Source organism: Pseudophryne corroboree, chromosome 1, assembly GCF_028390025.1.
Source record: "Pseudophryne corroboree isolate aPseCor3 chromosome 1, aPseCor3.hap2, whole genome shotgun sequence".
In the NCBI taxonomy this organism is placed as follows: domain Eukaryota; kingdom Metazoa; phylum Chordata; class Amphibia; order Anura; family Myobatrachidae; genus Pseudophryne; species Pseudophryne corroboree.
This window is the reverse complement of record NC_086444.1, coordinates 856,717,226-856,733,804: the sequence shown is the minus strand read 5'-3', so window position 1 is coordinate 856,733,804 and position 16,579 is coordinate 856,717,226. Positions and strand designations below refer to the sequence as shown.

Below are 16,579 nucleotides of genomic sequence, written 5' to 3'. Positions count from 1 at the left end.
AGGTTTATGTAAGAGTTTCAACAGGGCAGAATTAAAGTATAGAGGGGGGTCAGATCCCGATATAAGCAAATTAAAAAAAGCTAGAAGGGCGTCTTCTATTTTAGGGCCTAAAATCTTATAGAAGTCATTTGAGATTCCATCTGGACCTGGAGCTTTATTGGTTTTAAGTTGCTTAATAGCACGTCTTATTTCCTCGATAGATATGGGCTGTATTAGGGATGAGGCTTGATCTGGGGACATGCGGGGAGGGTAACTTTGTCCCAAAAGGCAACGCCATCTTCAGTACTAGTTTCCGATGAGGCATATAACTTAGAGTAAAAGGCATGTAAAATATTGGAGATTTCCTTGCCACAAGAAGTGGTCTTACCATTCTTATCTTTAAGAGCTTTAATTGTACTAGAAGCGAGTTGGCCCCTAAGTAGGTTGGATAAAAGCTTCCCCGACCTATTGCCATGTCTATGAAATTTGCACCTATTAAACAAAAAAAGGAAATGGGGTTGTACTGTAAGGTGCACACAGAAATATATTAAAATTTAACTTTTATTATTATATTAAGAGACCCAAATTTGGGCCATATGCGAAATATAGGGTTAAAATTGAAAGAGAAGTCAAAGAAATGTGCACTCAGATAGAAAAGTGAAGAAAATTGATTAAAAGATTTGTCCGCTCCAATGATTGCACTGACACTAATTGTATTGCTTCAATTATTATATTTATGCTTTATATGAATAGTATGCTTATTGTTAAGATATTGCCGACTAATTCCTGGGATGATTACTGGAGTCCTTAGCTATTTCAGAGTCATCTTTTTTCTGCTGTCAGCTTAACAGCAGAATTTGTTAGGAAATAAATATGAATTCCTTATATTTATTGTGATGACTGTCTGTGCCTCTGCGTAAGTATGTTAAATTGATTACATTTTATTAAATAGGGTACATTTATGTATTGAATACAATTTCCTGATGATTCTCTGTACCTTTGTATTAGTGTGTTAATTAAATTACACTTAATAGCATTGAGTACCTGTGTGTGTGGGACTACCCTGTGTCCAGTTACTCGCCGGTATAAATTGCCACACTCAGCAAAAAAGCTCTCCTCTAACTTATGAGAGCCATCTGCCACTGCTGTCCACCCGACAGACGGGAGGTGCTGGAATTTATAATTTATTTTTCTCAATCAATGTTATATGTGTGTGCACGATGTACTAGTGCCAAACTTCCCGGACTGAATATAGGATGAGCCAGAGACATCTATATATGAGCTATATAGCTCTATGACCACTCAAATGTGCTGATTGTGCTCTTAAGTTCACTGAAACAAATATTTTTTTCTCTACATACTGGGGTAAATTTACTAAGATTCGTAATTTCCGAAAAAAGGTCAAAGTTCAATCACGAATGACATCGACAGTGTAAAACTGCAACTTTTTGAATTGATTACGATGGATTTACTAAGCTGTCGTATTCGGGTTTTTCTTTTCTTCCGATGTCGATGTCATTCGTGGTTTTTTACCTATTTTTACGGCAGTGATTAGCAAAACACTGCCGACTTTTTTTACAATCAATCTCGGCCGGATCTGTGTGATCCGTGCTGGGGTTTTTTTTTTTTTTAAATTAAACACTGTAAAATAATTAAAAAAAAATGCGTGGGGTCCCCCCTCCTAAGCATAACCAGCCTCGGGCTCTTTGAGCCGATCCTGGTTGCAAAAATATGGGGAAAAAAATGACAGGGGTTCCCCCATATTTAAGCAACCAGCATCGGGCTCTGCGCCTGGTCCTGGTCCCAACAATACGGGGGACAAAAAGAGTAGGGGTCCCCCGTATTTTTAAAACCAGCACCGGGCTCCACTAGCTGGACAGATAATGCCACAGCCGGGGGTCACTTTTATATAGTGCCCTGCGGCCGTGGCATCAAAAATCCAACTAGTCACCCCTGGCCGGGGTACCCTGGGGGAGTGGGGACCCCTTCAATCAAGGGGTCCCCCCCCCCCAGCCACCCAAGGGCCAGGGGTGAAGCCCGAGGCTGTCCCCCCCCATCCAATGGGCTGCGGATGGGGAGGCTGATAGCCTTTGTTGTAAAAGAAAAGATATTGTTTTTAGTAGCAGTACTACAAGGCCCAGCAAGCCTCCCCCGCATGCTGGTACTTGGAGAACCACAAGTACCAGCATGCGACGGAAAAACGGGCCCGCTGGTACCTGTAGTACTACTACTAAAAAAATACCCAAAAAAAGACAAGACACACACACCGTGAAAGTAAAGATTTATTACATACATCCACACAAACATACATACATACTTACCTTATGTTCACACGCAGGTCGGTCCTCTTCTCCAGTAGAATCCAAGGGGTACCTGTTGAAGAAATTATACTCACGAGATCCAGGGGTCCAGGCTCCTCGGGAAATCCAGGGGTAATCCACGTACTTGCATAAAATAAGAAAACGGAAAGCCGAGCCACGAACTGAAAGGGGCCCCATGTTTTCACATGGGACTCCTTTCCACGAATGCCAGAAACCCACTCTGACTGATGTCTAAGTGGGTTTCTTCAGCCAATCAGGGAGTGCCACGTTGTAGCACTCTCCTGATCGGCTGTGTGCTCCTGTACTGAGTGACAGGCGGCACACGGCAGTGTTACAATGTAGCGCCTATGCGCTACATTGTAACCAATGATGGGAACTTTCTGCCCTGCGGTTGACCTAAAGTGACGTCACCGCTGAGCAGAAAGTTCCCATCATTGGTTACAATGGAGCGCATAGGCGCTACATTGTAACACTGCCGTGAGCTGCCTGTCAGTGAAGACAGGACCACACAGCTGATCAGGAGAGTGCTACAACGTGGCGCTCCCTGATTGGCTGAAGAAACCCACTTAGCCAGAAGGCAAAGTGGGTTTCTTGCATTCGGGGAAAGGTGACCCATGTGCAAACATGGGTCCCCTTTCAGTTCGTGGTCGGGACACCGTTTTTTTATTTTTGGCAAGTACGTGGATTAACCCTGGATTTGCCGAGGAGCCTGGACCCCTGGATCTCGTGAGTATAATTTATTCAACAGGTACCCTTGGATTCTACTGGACAAGAGGACCGACCTGCGTGGGGCCATAGGTAAGTATGTATGTATGTGTGTATGTAAGTAATAAAATTATACTTTCACGGTGTGTGTGTCTTGTCTTTTTTTGGGTATTTTTTTAGTGGTAGTACTACAGGTACCAGCGGGCCCGTTTTTCCGCCGCATGCTGGTACTTGTGGTTCTCCAAGTACCAGCATGCGGGGGAGGCTTGCTGGGACTTGTAGTACTGCTACTAAAAACAATATCTTTTATTTTACAACAAAGGCTATCAGCCCTCCCATCCGCTGCCCATTGGATGGGGGGGGGGACAGCCTCGGGCTTCACCCCTGGCCCTTGGGTGGCTGGGGGGGACGACCCCTTGATTGAAGGGGTCCCCACTCCCCCAGGGTACCCCGGCCAGGGGTGACTAGTTGGATTTTTGATGCCACGGCCGCAGGGCGCTGTATAAAAGTGACCCCCGGCTGTGGCATTATCTGTCCAGCTAGTGGAGCCCGGTGCTGGTTTTAAAAATACGGGGGACCCCTACTCTTTTTGTCCCCCGTATTTTTGGGACCAGGACCAGGCGCAGAGCCCGATGCTGGTTGCTTAAATATGGGGGAACCCCTGTCATTTTTTCCCCCATATTTCTGCAACCAGGATCGGCTCAAAGAGCCCGAGGCTGGTTATGCTTAGGAGGGGGGACCCCACGCAATTTTTTTAGCAAAAAAAAGCACTTTCACACCCCTTCCCACTGATATACATGCACGGATCTCATGGATCCCTGCATGCATCTCAAATCACGGATAAAAAAAGCAGGTCTGTTTTTTTTTAGGACTTTTTTACGAGTTGTAATTTTTCACGGCAGTGTTTTGTGTTTTTTTGCTTTGCACTTCTTAGTAAATGACCGAGATTCATACTTAAACAGCCGCGTTTTGACCGATGGTGTATTCATTCGTAATTTTTTACCTGAACTAGCAAAAAATTACGAATGCCCTCATCACTGCCGTGATTAGTGTTTAGTAAATGACCGAGATTTACCGAGATGACACTTTGATGAAAAAACGGCATCTCGGTCAAAATCGGGAGCTTAGTAAATATACCCCACTGAGTGCACCAATTGATTGCTGATTGCTTATACGGTGTTCCCCCTTACTATAAGGGTATACAGCGTGTGCTACATTCTCACATGTATCTGAGTATTTTAAATTTCATATCCAGATAACCCTGTAGTACACTTCTAAATTTAATTATTGCTTTTGAAATAAAGAGACCACACAGATAACTGTTGATAATTGTTAATTAAGGACAGATGTTAACTCTTATATACTTTACAGGGAGTGGTTGTCTTATATTAAGCCTCGGGTGCCTGGGATTATATTGGCTGAGATGTCAATTTACTTTTTAGGGTATTCCCCAGTTAGCCATATAATATTTAAGACACCCTAGCTAAAATGTTATGCCGTAACCACTACCACAATATTGCGTCAGTGTTCGGACTTGTCAATGTTGATATAGCGGGCTGGTGTTCCCGTGCTCACTGCATGGTGCTTGTCAGCTAACCAGCTGTCTCCGTCCACCAAGCAACTAGCAGAGGTACTGATAGTGAAGGACACTACAGGATATCACCACCGCAACGGTTTGAGGTCGGCATTTGTCCGACCCACGGATGTGCCCGTGTTACCGTGCGGTAGTTAGATATTCCTTGTAGCACACTATTACATATGAAGGGTCAGTGCAGAAACATATGGAGCGGATCAAAATGCCGATGCGCGCATTTCGCAAGTAGCTTTTTCGAGGCTCGAAAAAGCTACTTGCGAAATGCGCGCATCGGCATTTTGATCCGCTCCATATGTTTCTGCACTGACCCTTCATATGTAATAGTGTGCTACAAGGAATATCTAACTACCGCACGGTAACACGGGCACATCCGTGGGTCGGACAAATGCCGACCTCAAACCGTTGCGGTGGTGATATCCTGTAGTGTCCTTCACTATCAGTACCTCTGCTAGTTGCTTGGTGGACGGAGACAGCTGGTTAGCTGACAAGCACCATGCAGTGAGCACGGGAACACCAGCCCGCTATATCAACATTGACAAGTCCGAACACTGACGCAATATTGTGGTAGTGGTTACGGCATAACATTTTAGCTAGGGTGTCTTAAATATTATATGGCTAACTGGGGAATACCCTAAAAAGTAAATTGACATCTCAGCCAATATAATCCCAGGCACCCGAGGCTTAATATAAGACAACCACTCCCTGTAAAGTATATAAGAGTTAACATCTGTCCTTAATTAACAATTATCAACAGTTATCTGTGTGGTCTCTTTATTTCAAAAGCAATAATTAAATTTAGAAGTGTACTACAGGGTTATCTGGATATGAAATTTAAAATACTCAGATACATGTGAGAATGTAGCACACGCTGTATACCCTTATAGTAAGGGGGAACACCGTATAAGCAATCAGCAATCAATTGGTGCACTCAGTATGTAGAGAAAAAAATATTTGTTTCAGTGAACTTAAGAGCACAATCAGCACATTTGAGTGGTCATAGAGCTATATAGCTCATATATAGATGTCTCTGGCTCATCCTATATTCAGTCCGGGAAGTTTGGCACTAGTACATCGTGCACACACATATAACATTGATTGAGAAAAATAAATTATAAATTCCAGCACCTCCCGTCTGTCGGGTGGACAGCAGTGGCAGATGGCTCTCATAAGTTAGAGGAGAGCTTTTTTGCTGAGTGTGGCAATTTATACCGGCGAGTAACTGGACACAGGGTAGTCCCACACACACAGGTACTCAATGCTATTAAGTGTAATTTAATTAACACACTAATACAAAGGTACAGAGAATCATCAGGAAATTGTATTCAATACATAAATGTACCCTATTTAATAAAATGTAATCAATTTAACATACTTACGCAGAGGCACAGACAGTCATCACAATAAATATAAGGAATTCATATTTATTTCCTAACAAATTCTGCTGTTAAGCTGACAGCAGAAAAAAGATGACTCTGAAATAGCTAAGGACTCCAGTAATCATCCCAGGAATTAGTCGGCAATATCTTAACAATAAGCATACTATTCATATAAAGCATAAATATAATAATTGAAGCAATACAATTAGTGTCAGTGCAATCATTGGAGCGGACAAATCTTTTAATCAATTTTCTTCACTTTTCTATCTGAGTGCACATTTCTTTGACTTCTCTTTCAATTTTAACCCTATATTTCGCATATGGCCCAAATTTGGGTCTCTTAATATAATAATAAAAGTTAAATTTTAATATATTTCTGTGTGCACCTTACAGTACAACCCCATTTCCTTTTTTTGTTTAATAGGTGTTGTTTATGGTTGTCAAGGTAGCACCCCCGAAAAAAACCATTGAATTCTCCCAAATAACTTAATCGGGGTATCCTCAATTTATTGCTTAAAAAAATTTCTGAGAGTGCAGATTTCCCTTCTATTGTCTATGAAATTTGCAGGCAGAGTTAAAAGTATATTTGAACTCCGCTTGGGATAACATAACATATTATCAAAAGCCGCCTTTTGGGACAAATATGCCAGTTTATTGGCTGAGGTAGGTGTAGTCTTAAATAACTGATAAGCAGCAGTCAGGTTGGTTTGCAATTCTACATATGAGGAGCGAAACAATTTGTCTTTATGTGCACAATAAGAAATAATCTCTCCTCTAAGCACTGGTTAAAAGGCTAGCCAAAAAAGTGCGTGGGAGGAAGATGCGACATCAGCATTATGAAATTGATAATTAACCCAGACGGTTTCCAATGCAGCTCTAAACTTTAAGGAGTGAGATAAGTGGGAGGGGAAACGCCATTGTTTGTATGGGCCCTTATCAGTAACCAAAGCAATTTTAATCCAACACAGAGCGTGATCAGACACACAAATAGGTTCTATATTAGAATCCAGGAGGCGTGTAAATAAACGCTCAGACATAAAAATTTAATCTATCCTGGAAAGAGTACCATGAGCTGCAGACAGACAAGTGAAATCACGCTCCAGAGGGTGAGAAGCTGTCCACACATCTACCAACTGAAGTTGCTGGAGAATGTACGATATGCCTAGCTTTGGGGCCCGACGTTTATTGCGTGGAGAGGAGGAAATGTCCATCTGTGGAGATGCTACTATGTTAAAATCCCCCCCGAAGAGGATAGGGACAGTACCATATGCGTACAATTTAGATACAATTTTAGCAAAAAAATCCCTAGAATATATGTTCGGGGCATACACATTACATAATATATATCTAGATTGATCAATTGATACATCGGCTATTATATAGCGACCCTGAGGGTCGATTGACGAGGAGTGCACAATGGTTGCTAATGACGTCCTCACTATTACTGCTACCCCTCTAGCTTTAGAGGTGAACGGGGCAGATAAAAGGACTTTCCAACGTAGTGTGTTTAGCTTTAACATTTCAGGGGTAACAGGTGAGTTTCCTGTAAATACGCTATATCAATTTGCATTCTGTTGAGGTATATCAATATCTTCTTCCTCTTAGCTGGGGAATGAACGCCACCGACATTGAGAGAGCCTAATGTTAGACTAGCCATACATGAAATAATATAAAGGTGAGCATGCAAAACAGAATCCCAGCCTACTCATTGAAAACCTTCCACATGATAATAAGATAAAGGATACAACAAAATCAGAGTTGCGAAAGGGAAGAGGGGGGGTGGGAAAGAACAACTGGGGGAACAAACAGAGAATATATTGCGATAAGGAAGTACACTCCTATGTTGCGCACACAGGCGAGATGAACTTCCGGGTTTAAATCTTCCCACGTCAGACTAACACGCGGGTAAGCTTTAACGAGCATAAAGCATAACAGGGTTGGTGCTCTTAACCTCCATAAAAAAAAACATAATTATTCATGGATGAGTATATATGAGGGCTAGGCACAGAGCCATTATAAATCAAGACGCAAAGCAGCAGCTAGATGAAATATAAAAGGGTCACATGGACAAACACTGCCAAAAAAAACACCAAGCGAATCCCTATATCATTAAGCATTATTGCTATAAGGTTATAGATGGCCAAATATAATCATAATAGTAATTGCAGAAAGACAAGTATGTATAACTTTAAACAGGAAGAGTAATGAGACCATGAGTGAGGTCTAAGCCGGTGAAAGGAGACAACCTAGTAACAATATCAGGAGATTAAAAATAAAAAAGAAAGAAAGAAAAAATATATATACTGTTAGCAAGGAGACTGCAAGGCATTCATATATTGCCGGCCGAAGCTGTGTGTTTGCATACACAGAGGTCAGGGCCAGACTGAATGTGGACATCTCTTTAGGGATAGATAAGACCAAATAATCCCACACTACAGGTCACATTAAAGAACAGCTGGGTCCTCAGAGGGGCTGTAATCTGTCTGAGTAATTTCACGCAAGTATCCCTCTGCATCACCGACAGTGGAGAAGTCTTTAAATGCATTGCCCTCAAAGAGACGGAGACGTGCTGGAAACAACAAGGCAACTTTCCTTTTATCCTTCACCAACTTAGTACAGAGAGGTGCAAAGTCCTTCCTTGCCCTCATTACTTCAGAAGAATAGTCCTGAAAAATAAACAGTCGTGAACCCATCCATTTAAGATCCCTGTTGTGCCGTGACGCTGCCCAAATGGCTTTCTTGTGGACAAAGCTGAGAGTTTTGAAAATGACTACGCGGGGTCTGCTGTCCGGGCCGGACCGCGGGGGACCTAAGCGGTGCGCTCGTTCCACCACCAAACCCGTACAGTCCTCTCCAATATCCAGTAAATCAGGCAGGGTAGATTGTAAAAAAGTAAACAGCTCAGGGCCTTTGAGTGATTCAGGCAACCCCACGACACGTAAATTGCATCGTCGTGACCTGTTTTCAAGGGCGTCGACCTTTGTTAGTAGTTGGTAGTGGGATTTCTGTAACTGTTCATATTGTGTTTTGAGTTCAGTAACCTCTTGGAAAGTTTCCCCAATACGTTGCTCATTATTTACAACTGTTCTAGAAAGCTGCTTCATTTGTGACTTCATATCACGTATGGCTAGTTGCAGTTTGGCTGAATGTGTAGCCATAATCGGCCCCATAGCCACTTGCACCGCTTTCACTACGTCTGAGTATGTAACAGGGTTATCAGAAGCAGGTACAGGGGTGGCTGGGGTAGGTTGTGAGGGGTGCAGGGCGTGCTGTGAGTGTTTATCAGTGCTAGCAGCGTGTGCTCCCACCTGAGTTTCAGACGTGGCGGCCATCTTGGATTCCGGCTGCCGGCGTTCAGACTTGGATTTGTGCACTTTGGGGGGCATAGATGCGGATAGAAACTTATCCATGTGATGCCCCACAATCTCCCCTTCGACCAACTGCGAAAACCGCCGCGGTCCACGGCGGAACGGAGGCTCTGTGCGGCCCCATATGCAGAGGTGCAGGAGAGCTGTAGAAATCAGCGTCTACTCATGCAGGCACCGGAACCGGAAGTCGAGGTAGTTGTTTTTTTTAACACACATGCACATATCACATCAGACCGGTTCAGGAAAGCAGAAAAGTTGATGGGACAAAATTAACGAGTATCGCAGGCTGTGAATAAACAGACCCCTAAATCTTATTGGTAGTAGAACTTTCTTAATATTAAACATAGTGAGTGTGAGACATACTTGGAGAATTTTAGCCATTTTTAGACAAACCAAGGGCCTAATTCAGACGCAGGCTATTTATTTTGCACTGCTGCGACCAGGTAATCGCCGCTCACAGGGGAGGGGGATTTGCTGTGCAGGGCTGCAAACGCTTGTGCAGAGAGCTGCACAAACAAAAGTTTGTGCAGTCTCTGCACAGCTCAGCATTTACCCGCTGTGATGATCCTTGATGGAGCTGACCTCAGGATCCCTCCCTGGAAAAGGCCGGGAACGCCTGCGTTTTCCACGACACGCCCAGAAAACGGTGAGGTTACACCCCCGGACGACCTCTTCCTGTCAATCTTCTTGCATTCGCCGCTGCAAACGCTTTCTTCGTTGTTTCCATCGCTGCCCGGCACCAGCCAGCGACGCACCTGCGCATTGCGGCCCCCAAACATGCGCTGTTCAGACCCGATCGCACGGCTGCAAAAACTGCAGCATGCGATCGGGTCTGAATGACCCCCCAGTCCTTTAGTTTTGATTAACCCTTTCACACCCACATGTTACGCATGTCCAGGTGATTCCTTCATGACATACATTTATAGACATTTATACATTTATGACACAGTATATTATAAGAGCCAGATCAAAGTCGCAGAACTTTGATACTGCAGTGAGAAGGTGCTAATTGAGATAGTAAGTTTTGGAATGCATCAATCCGCTTTGTGGAAAGAGTACAGTGTTTTTTTTGTTTCTGCTGTATGGCAACTCCTTTTCACATGACCATAATTATTTTAATGATTAATCTCCCGTGTGTGACTGCAGAGATACTGTGAACAACTTTAAGTGTGAAAACAGCAAGTTGTTTTGTTTCACAAAGCTCAAAACTGTTAAATAAATGCAACTGAAATTTAACTCATTTGCTATGTTGGCCAAACAACAGTATAAAGGTTAAGTACATACTGTATATACAGTTTTAATTTTCCAGTGTTGCAGAATATTGGGTAGAAAAAGTAGGACATATCCCAGTTTGTGAAAAACCTATGCACATGGATCACTTATTCCTAGGGGTCAATCCAAGTAAATGCGAAGGGTGCGAGTTGCCATTGCTGCATTGCTTCAACTCCTGTACCGCAACCAAATTTGCACCCCTTGTGAGTTGTGGCCCAATTTCAGCCCAAATTCACTCAAAAGTGCTCACAGCTCTATAGCAGTGCGGAGAAACACACATTTAATTGGATTGAACCCCTAGAATGTATATAGTTCCCATCTGCTCTATGGGCCTAATTCTGAGTTGATCGCAGCAGCAAATTTGTTAGCAGTTGGGCAAAACCATTTGCACTGCAGGAGGGGCAGATATAACATGTGCAGAGAGAGTTAGATTTGGGTGGGGTGTATTCAAACTGAAATCTAAATTGCAGTGTTAAAATAAAGCAGCCAGTATTTACCCTTCACAGAAACAAAATAACCCACCCAAATCTAACTCTCTGTGCACATGTTATATCTGCCCCCCCCTGCAGTGCACATGGTTTTGCCCAATTGCTATCAAACTTGCTGCTGCGATCAACTCAGACTTACCCCCTATGCTCTAACCCTAAGGGCATTATAAATTCTGCTTGCAAAATCACTGAAAAATGTCGATGTGAATAAATGGTGCTTGATAAATAATGCCCTAAGGGTGCATACACACTAGATGATATTGTGTACAAAGGCCCTCATTCCGAGTTGTTTGCTCGCTAGCTGCTTTTAGCAGCATTGCACACGCTAAGCCGCCGCCCTCTGGGAGTGTATCTTAGCTTAGCAGAATTGCGAACGAAAGATTAGCAGAATTGCGAATAGAAATTTCTTAGCAGTTTCTGAGTAGCTCCAGACTTACTCAGCCATTGCGATCAGTTCAGTCAGTTTCGTTCCTGGTTTGACGTTACAAACACACCCAGCGTTCGCCCAGACACTCCCCCGTTTCTTCAGACACTCCCGCGTTTTTCCCAGAAACGCCAGCGTTTTTTCGCACACGCCCAGAAAACGGCCAGTTTCCGCCCAGAAACACCCACTTCCAGTCAATCACAGTACGATCTCCAGAACGATGAAAAATCCTCGTTATGCCGTGAGTAAAATACCTAACTTTTGTGTAAAATAACTAAGCGCATGCGCTCTGCGAACCTTGCGCATGCGCAGTAAGCGACTAATCGCAATATAGCGAAAATCGGCAACGAGCGATCAACTCGGAATGACCCCCAATGTCCCTGATTTGGACACATCATTCACAATATTGTCCAGTGTGTATGCACTATGACGATGCACGCTCCCACGCGTCATCAGCATTATCCTCTGTCGGGTCCGACAGGCGACATCCCCAGCGAGGGCCATGCTGCCAAATGCAACATGGCCCCCGCTTCCCCCCTCCACCGTTGCTCAACGCTGCCGGCATCTGCAAGTGTGTATGCACTTACTGATGCCGACACCCCCGCCGGGTTCTGTCGCTGACGACATTACATAGTTTGCGAGTCGTCTAGTGTATACATAGCTAAAGACTGTAAAGCCATTACGACTTTCCCAAAAAACACCCTTGAACCCCAGACCCCCCTTGCACAGACCACTCATTTCACAAAGACCCTATCATTGCTCAAAGCATTCATTTATTCGTAATAGATACATGCCCTCATTGCAGCAAAGAGTACCGACACTTTGCAACTTTGCAGTTTTTGCAGGAGAGGAAAAAAGCGCTCTGTTACAAAGTGGTTGTACTGTGTGCTGTAATGAGGGTACTTAATGCAAATATACTGTAGTTTCTGCTCTGGTCTCCTAGTCATATAACCTCGTCACAACTGAGACCGCGGCAACACCTGTCATTATACCTGATATTGTACCACTTACTATAAACATGAACATCATTGTTTCTGTCTTTACATATCTTTGAATTCAATAAAATTGTTTTGTTTGGAGTAAGTAGAGTGCTTCTTCCATTCTTCTTTATAATATCACAACATGTCTTTTAGGGTTCATTTCTACTTTAGGGTAGAATTAGTTGAGTAAATAAAATGTTTTTAAGAATTATTTAAAATGTACCTGTAACTAACGCTGCAGATATTTCCTCTTATTTTCTATTTAATATAATATTTTAAGGAATATTAAACCTCCTAATGATAATGTGTGGACCCTTATTCAAAAAGTAAAGCATTCAATACCTTTAATACCAAGAAATAATGACACGGAGACTTGAATTTGGCAGAAAATTGTTAGCTATTTATTGTACCTTAACCATTAGAAAAAACCTGTAAAGTAAAATTTAAGTTAACATGCCGATTCAGCCGGCATATGGTGGCAGAAAAAAGAACGGCTATATTCCACTGACGATAACCTCAAAAAACATTAAAACCCAAACGATCCTAATTTACCACAAACCATACATAGGTAATAGGTGCCCGACTCAGACCTACACGCTGACTGCCCACCCTGATGGGTGATGACGCTGCCCCCTGATGGGTGATCTAGCGGCCTTAAAAGTTAATGGAGGTGAGTGCACCTAAACCACACCAATACTGTAAACAACTGTAACTAACAAGTCAAACTACAACCTGCCGTTCTTTTCCGACAATAATAGCCAACGATAAACCACGCTAACAATTTAGAGCCAAGGCACTCCGTGCCAAAACCTCTACCAAATGGGGTGGGAGGGCGGGAAGGCAAACCAGCAGCAAGAGAGACTTAGCTAGCCTATACATCCCTATATATACTGATCCCTCCCCTCTCTACCATTGGCTGTACTTTTCATAACAGTTAGGTCCACCACTCACAGGAGGTTTAACTCTCTCCATTCCTATGTCTGTCATTTCGCTCTCCTACTTGCATAAAGGAATCAGATAATACAAATTGCATGCCCGCTGTCTGCTTCTCTGGGTCTGTTCTAGGTTTTAACCATTTGTCCATGGAAATTTATGTTTCCTGGAAATATGCAAATGTTTTTGTTTATTGGGCAAATGAAAAATGTAATTCCTCATTTTATTCTTGTTTCATGCAATTCTTGCCCTTTATTCATACCCTAAATTGTATAGCTTAATAATTAATAAAAAGGAGTATTTAAAAAGCAGAAGTACAATCTATATCAGTACAATCTATCTCAGTGCACATGACATACTGGCAGCCTCCGTAGATGCATTTTATCAGCAGTAATGTATTCTCCAGCCACAGGTCACCTTGACGTGAAGATGCATTAAATTCATGTGAATTCTCATTAATATTTTTTCCCATAAAGAACAGGCAGTTAGCTTAACATTATATTCTATCTCTGTAATTACAAAAATAACTTTCAAGACAGGAATGGAGCTCTTGTGCTGGGCATGTCATCTATATAAAAGAGCACACTGGAATGGATCCATATCAAATATTTAATACACATTTTTGTTCTGCTACACTAGTTCCATACATATACCTCATGAACAGAAGGAAGAGACATTAAAGTCATGTTAGAAGTGTAGATGGATGACGTTTTTAAGAGTTAGAGGTCGAAACATTGTTTTCTAAAGATAGAGCACAAGTAGACAGACCCCAGCATTTTAACAGTAGAAGTCAATGACTTGGCTCACTTGTATCAGGAGTAACTTCCTGGTTTTGTTTCAGTTGCTCACAGACAGGTCTCTGAAATGTTGTTTGGGCTAACATGCCTATTTGTTCTAGTTGTTTCATTAATGCTTTGAAATATTTCAGCCGACCCAGGTGATCTCATAATTTTTACCAATGCTGTGTTCAAAGGCATTCCACAGTTTTGTTTTTTTAAATCCCTAGCTAAAAGATATATATTATTTTCTACATAATGTCCTACTTGCTAGTAAAAGAAGTCTAATCACACTTTGTATCTGTGCCATTGCAAATGCTCATTTACTGCAATAAAGTAAATTGCACGTGAAATACAAATGTACAGGCTCAACAGAAGATTATCTAGGCAAATACTAAAGCTATGACTAGCTCTCTCTTTCCAATACATCCTTCCCTTGTTTGTACAGAGATGCAGCAATACAATACAACAGCTTGGTTATGATTAGAAAGCAAAGCATAAACATCACACTTAGCAACAGCCATCTGTACCAGAAAAGGTACATGCTGCAAATGTAAACCTGGAAGAGAATGAATCAGAATTGCATTGAGGCACTTGTAATCTTTTTCTATTATTTGCATTGTCATGTTTAAAGTATTCTAGAATGTTTGCGTTAAGTATCAGCAGACACATTTTTGAGGTTAAAAAACATATTCTTTGGAGTTAACTGAAAACTAGAACAATATAACTGATTACCTGTATGACTGATTACACTTGTGAAGGACTGCTTTTGGGATATCTGCAGAGCCACACACTAGTTCTCGCTGGTTGCACTTCTACAGCAGCTGCTATAATTCCATGCTAAGGCATCCCAGAAGAGCACCATAAATAACATAATCGCATGGGGGTGGGACCTGAAGGCATATCATTTTGACAGTCACCCTTCCAGAGTTTCTCACTCAGAAAAAAAAAAACATTTCTCCACACCCTTCACTGTCAGTCAAAGCATAACAATTTCTAGAAGCTCGAGTACAAAGCTGCAACCAAATACTTACCGTAGCAGGCTCCGTTAGACTGCAGATCTGCAAGTGAAAGTGCAATTGTTTATTATTAGACTCATTTCCACAAGCGCAACACTGGATACTAAAAATAACCTGCTGGAGAACTTTACTCAGTGGTAGAACAAACTTTCAGAATAGTGGGCCATATCCAAGCAGAGCGTTCACAGGAGAGTGTATAGAATAAAGCCAGTTTAATTGGGCTTCCCTATTTTATTAAATGGATTTGGGGGCCCATTTATCAAACAGTATTTGCGGCTATGTCCCCAAAAACACCCGTTTATTTATGTATCCCTGGAATGTATGAAGGAGGAAAGAAGGGAGTGATACCTCCATTCCGGCCTGCAGCCACATCTCCCATAGGTTTCTACGGGGTATGCAATGCTACCAAATGCGAAGCATTCCTGATATTGGCCCCTGCAGCCTATGGGCTACACATTGCAGGATATAGTTCCGGCAGGGTTCCCCAGGAACCCTCTGCTGGAAATCCAGAAATGGCGGTGAAGCTACCACGTATGCACAGAGGCCCGTGCTTTCGGAGCCCATGTCCCTGCTTGTGCTGGATGATAAATCCCGCCAGATAGGATCACATATTGCAATGCAATCCTGGGTCGTAAGATCCCACCCAGATCGCATGCAATACGTGATCTATGATAAATGCCCTCCTTAGAGAAATAGGTTTTCTTTTTCTGACAAGCATAACAATAAAAATCTCTTAGATAGTAGATATGTCTTTAAACATAATATTGCATGGCAGTCATTTAAACTAGTTTTTAGTTAGGGGGCCTGATTCAGAGATCTACGTAAATCCAATTTATTACGTAAATTGCAGATGTTTAATGGTCTGCCTATATGCAGGAGCCGCACTGCGCATGTATTGATTTGGTCCTGCAATTATATTCAAGCCCTAGGCTTGTATGGCAAATAGGTAGGCGTATGCCTCAGCCTCCTGGTGAGTATTTCTGGGCATTAGGCTTTACTCACAAGCTAAAAGCCTGAGCCCTTTAATAAAATTATCTGGGCAATAGGCCAGGACACTTAAGCTTTAATAAGGCAGGCCAAAGGCCTGAGCCCCTTTGTAAGTGAATCTGGACATTAGGCACAGATCACTCTCTCTAAGATATAGGCAGGACCCCTTGTAAGTGACTCTGGGCATTAGGTTCAGGTCACTTGGTATTAGTAAATGTGGGCAGAAGGCCCAAGCCACAGTCATAATTTGGGCATTAGGCCCAGGTGATTTGATTAGTTCTCTGTAGCTTCAGGTGAATAGACTTTCACTCTCAATAGGAAGCCCTATTACGCCTGTGCCTAATTTTAAAGTGCTAC

The 16,579-nt window shown here is 42.5% G+C and overlaps 1 protein-coding gene across 1 annotated transcript in view; it reads right to left on the bottom strand.

Moving 5' to 3' along the window:
- SLC20A2 (solute carrier family 20 member 2) overlaps nucleotides 1-15,061 on the bottom strand; it is a 172,510-nt gene extending 157,449 nt beyond the window's left edge. The window contains exon 1 of the mRNA XM_063919968.1: nucleotides 14,952-15,061. The gene's annotated coding sequence lies outside the window, so the exon portion shown is untranslated. The remainder of the gene's footprint in view (nucleotides 1-14,951) is intronic.
- Between the last annotated feature and the right edge of the window lie 1,518 nt (nucleotides 15,062-16,579).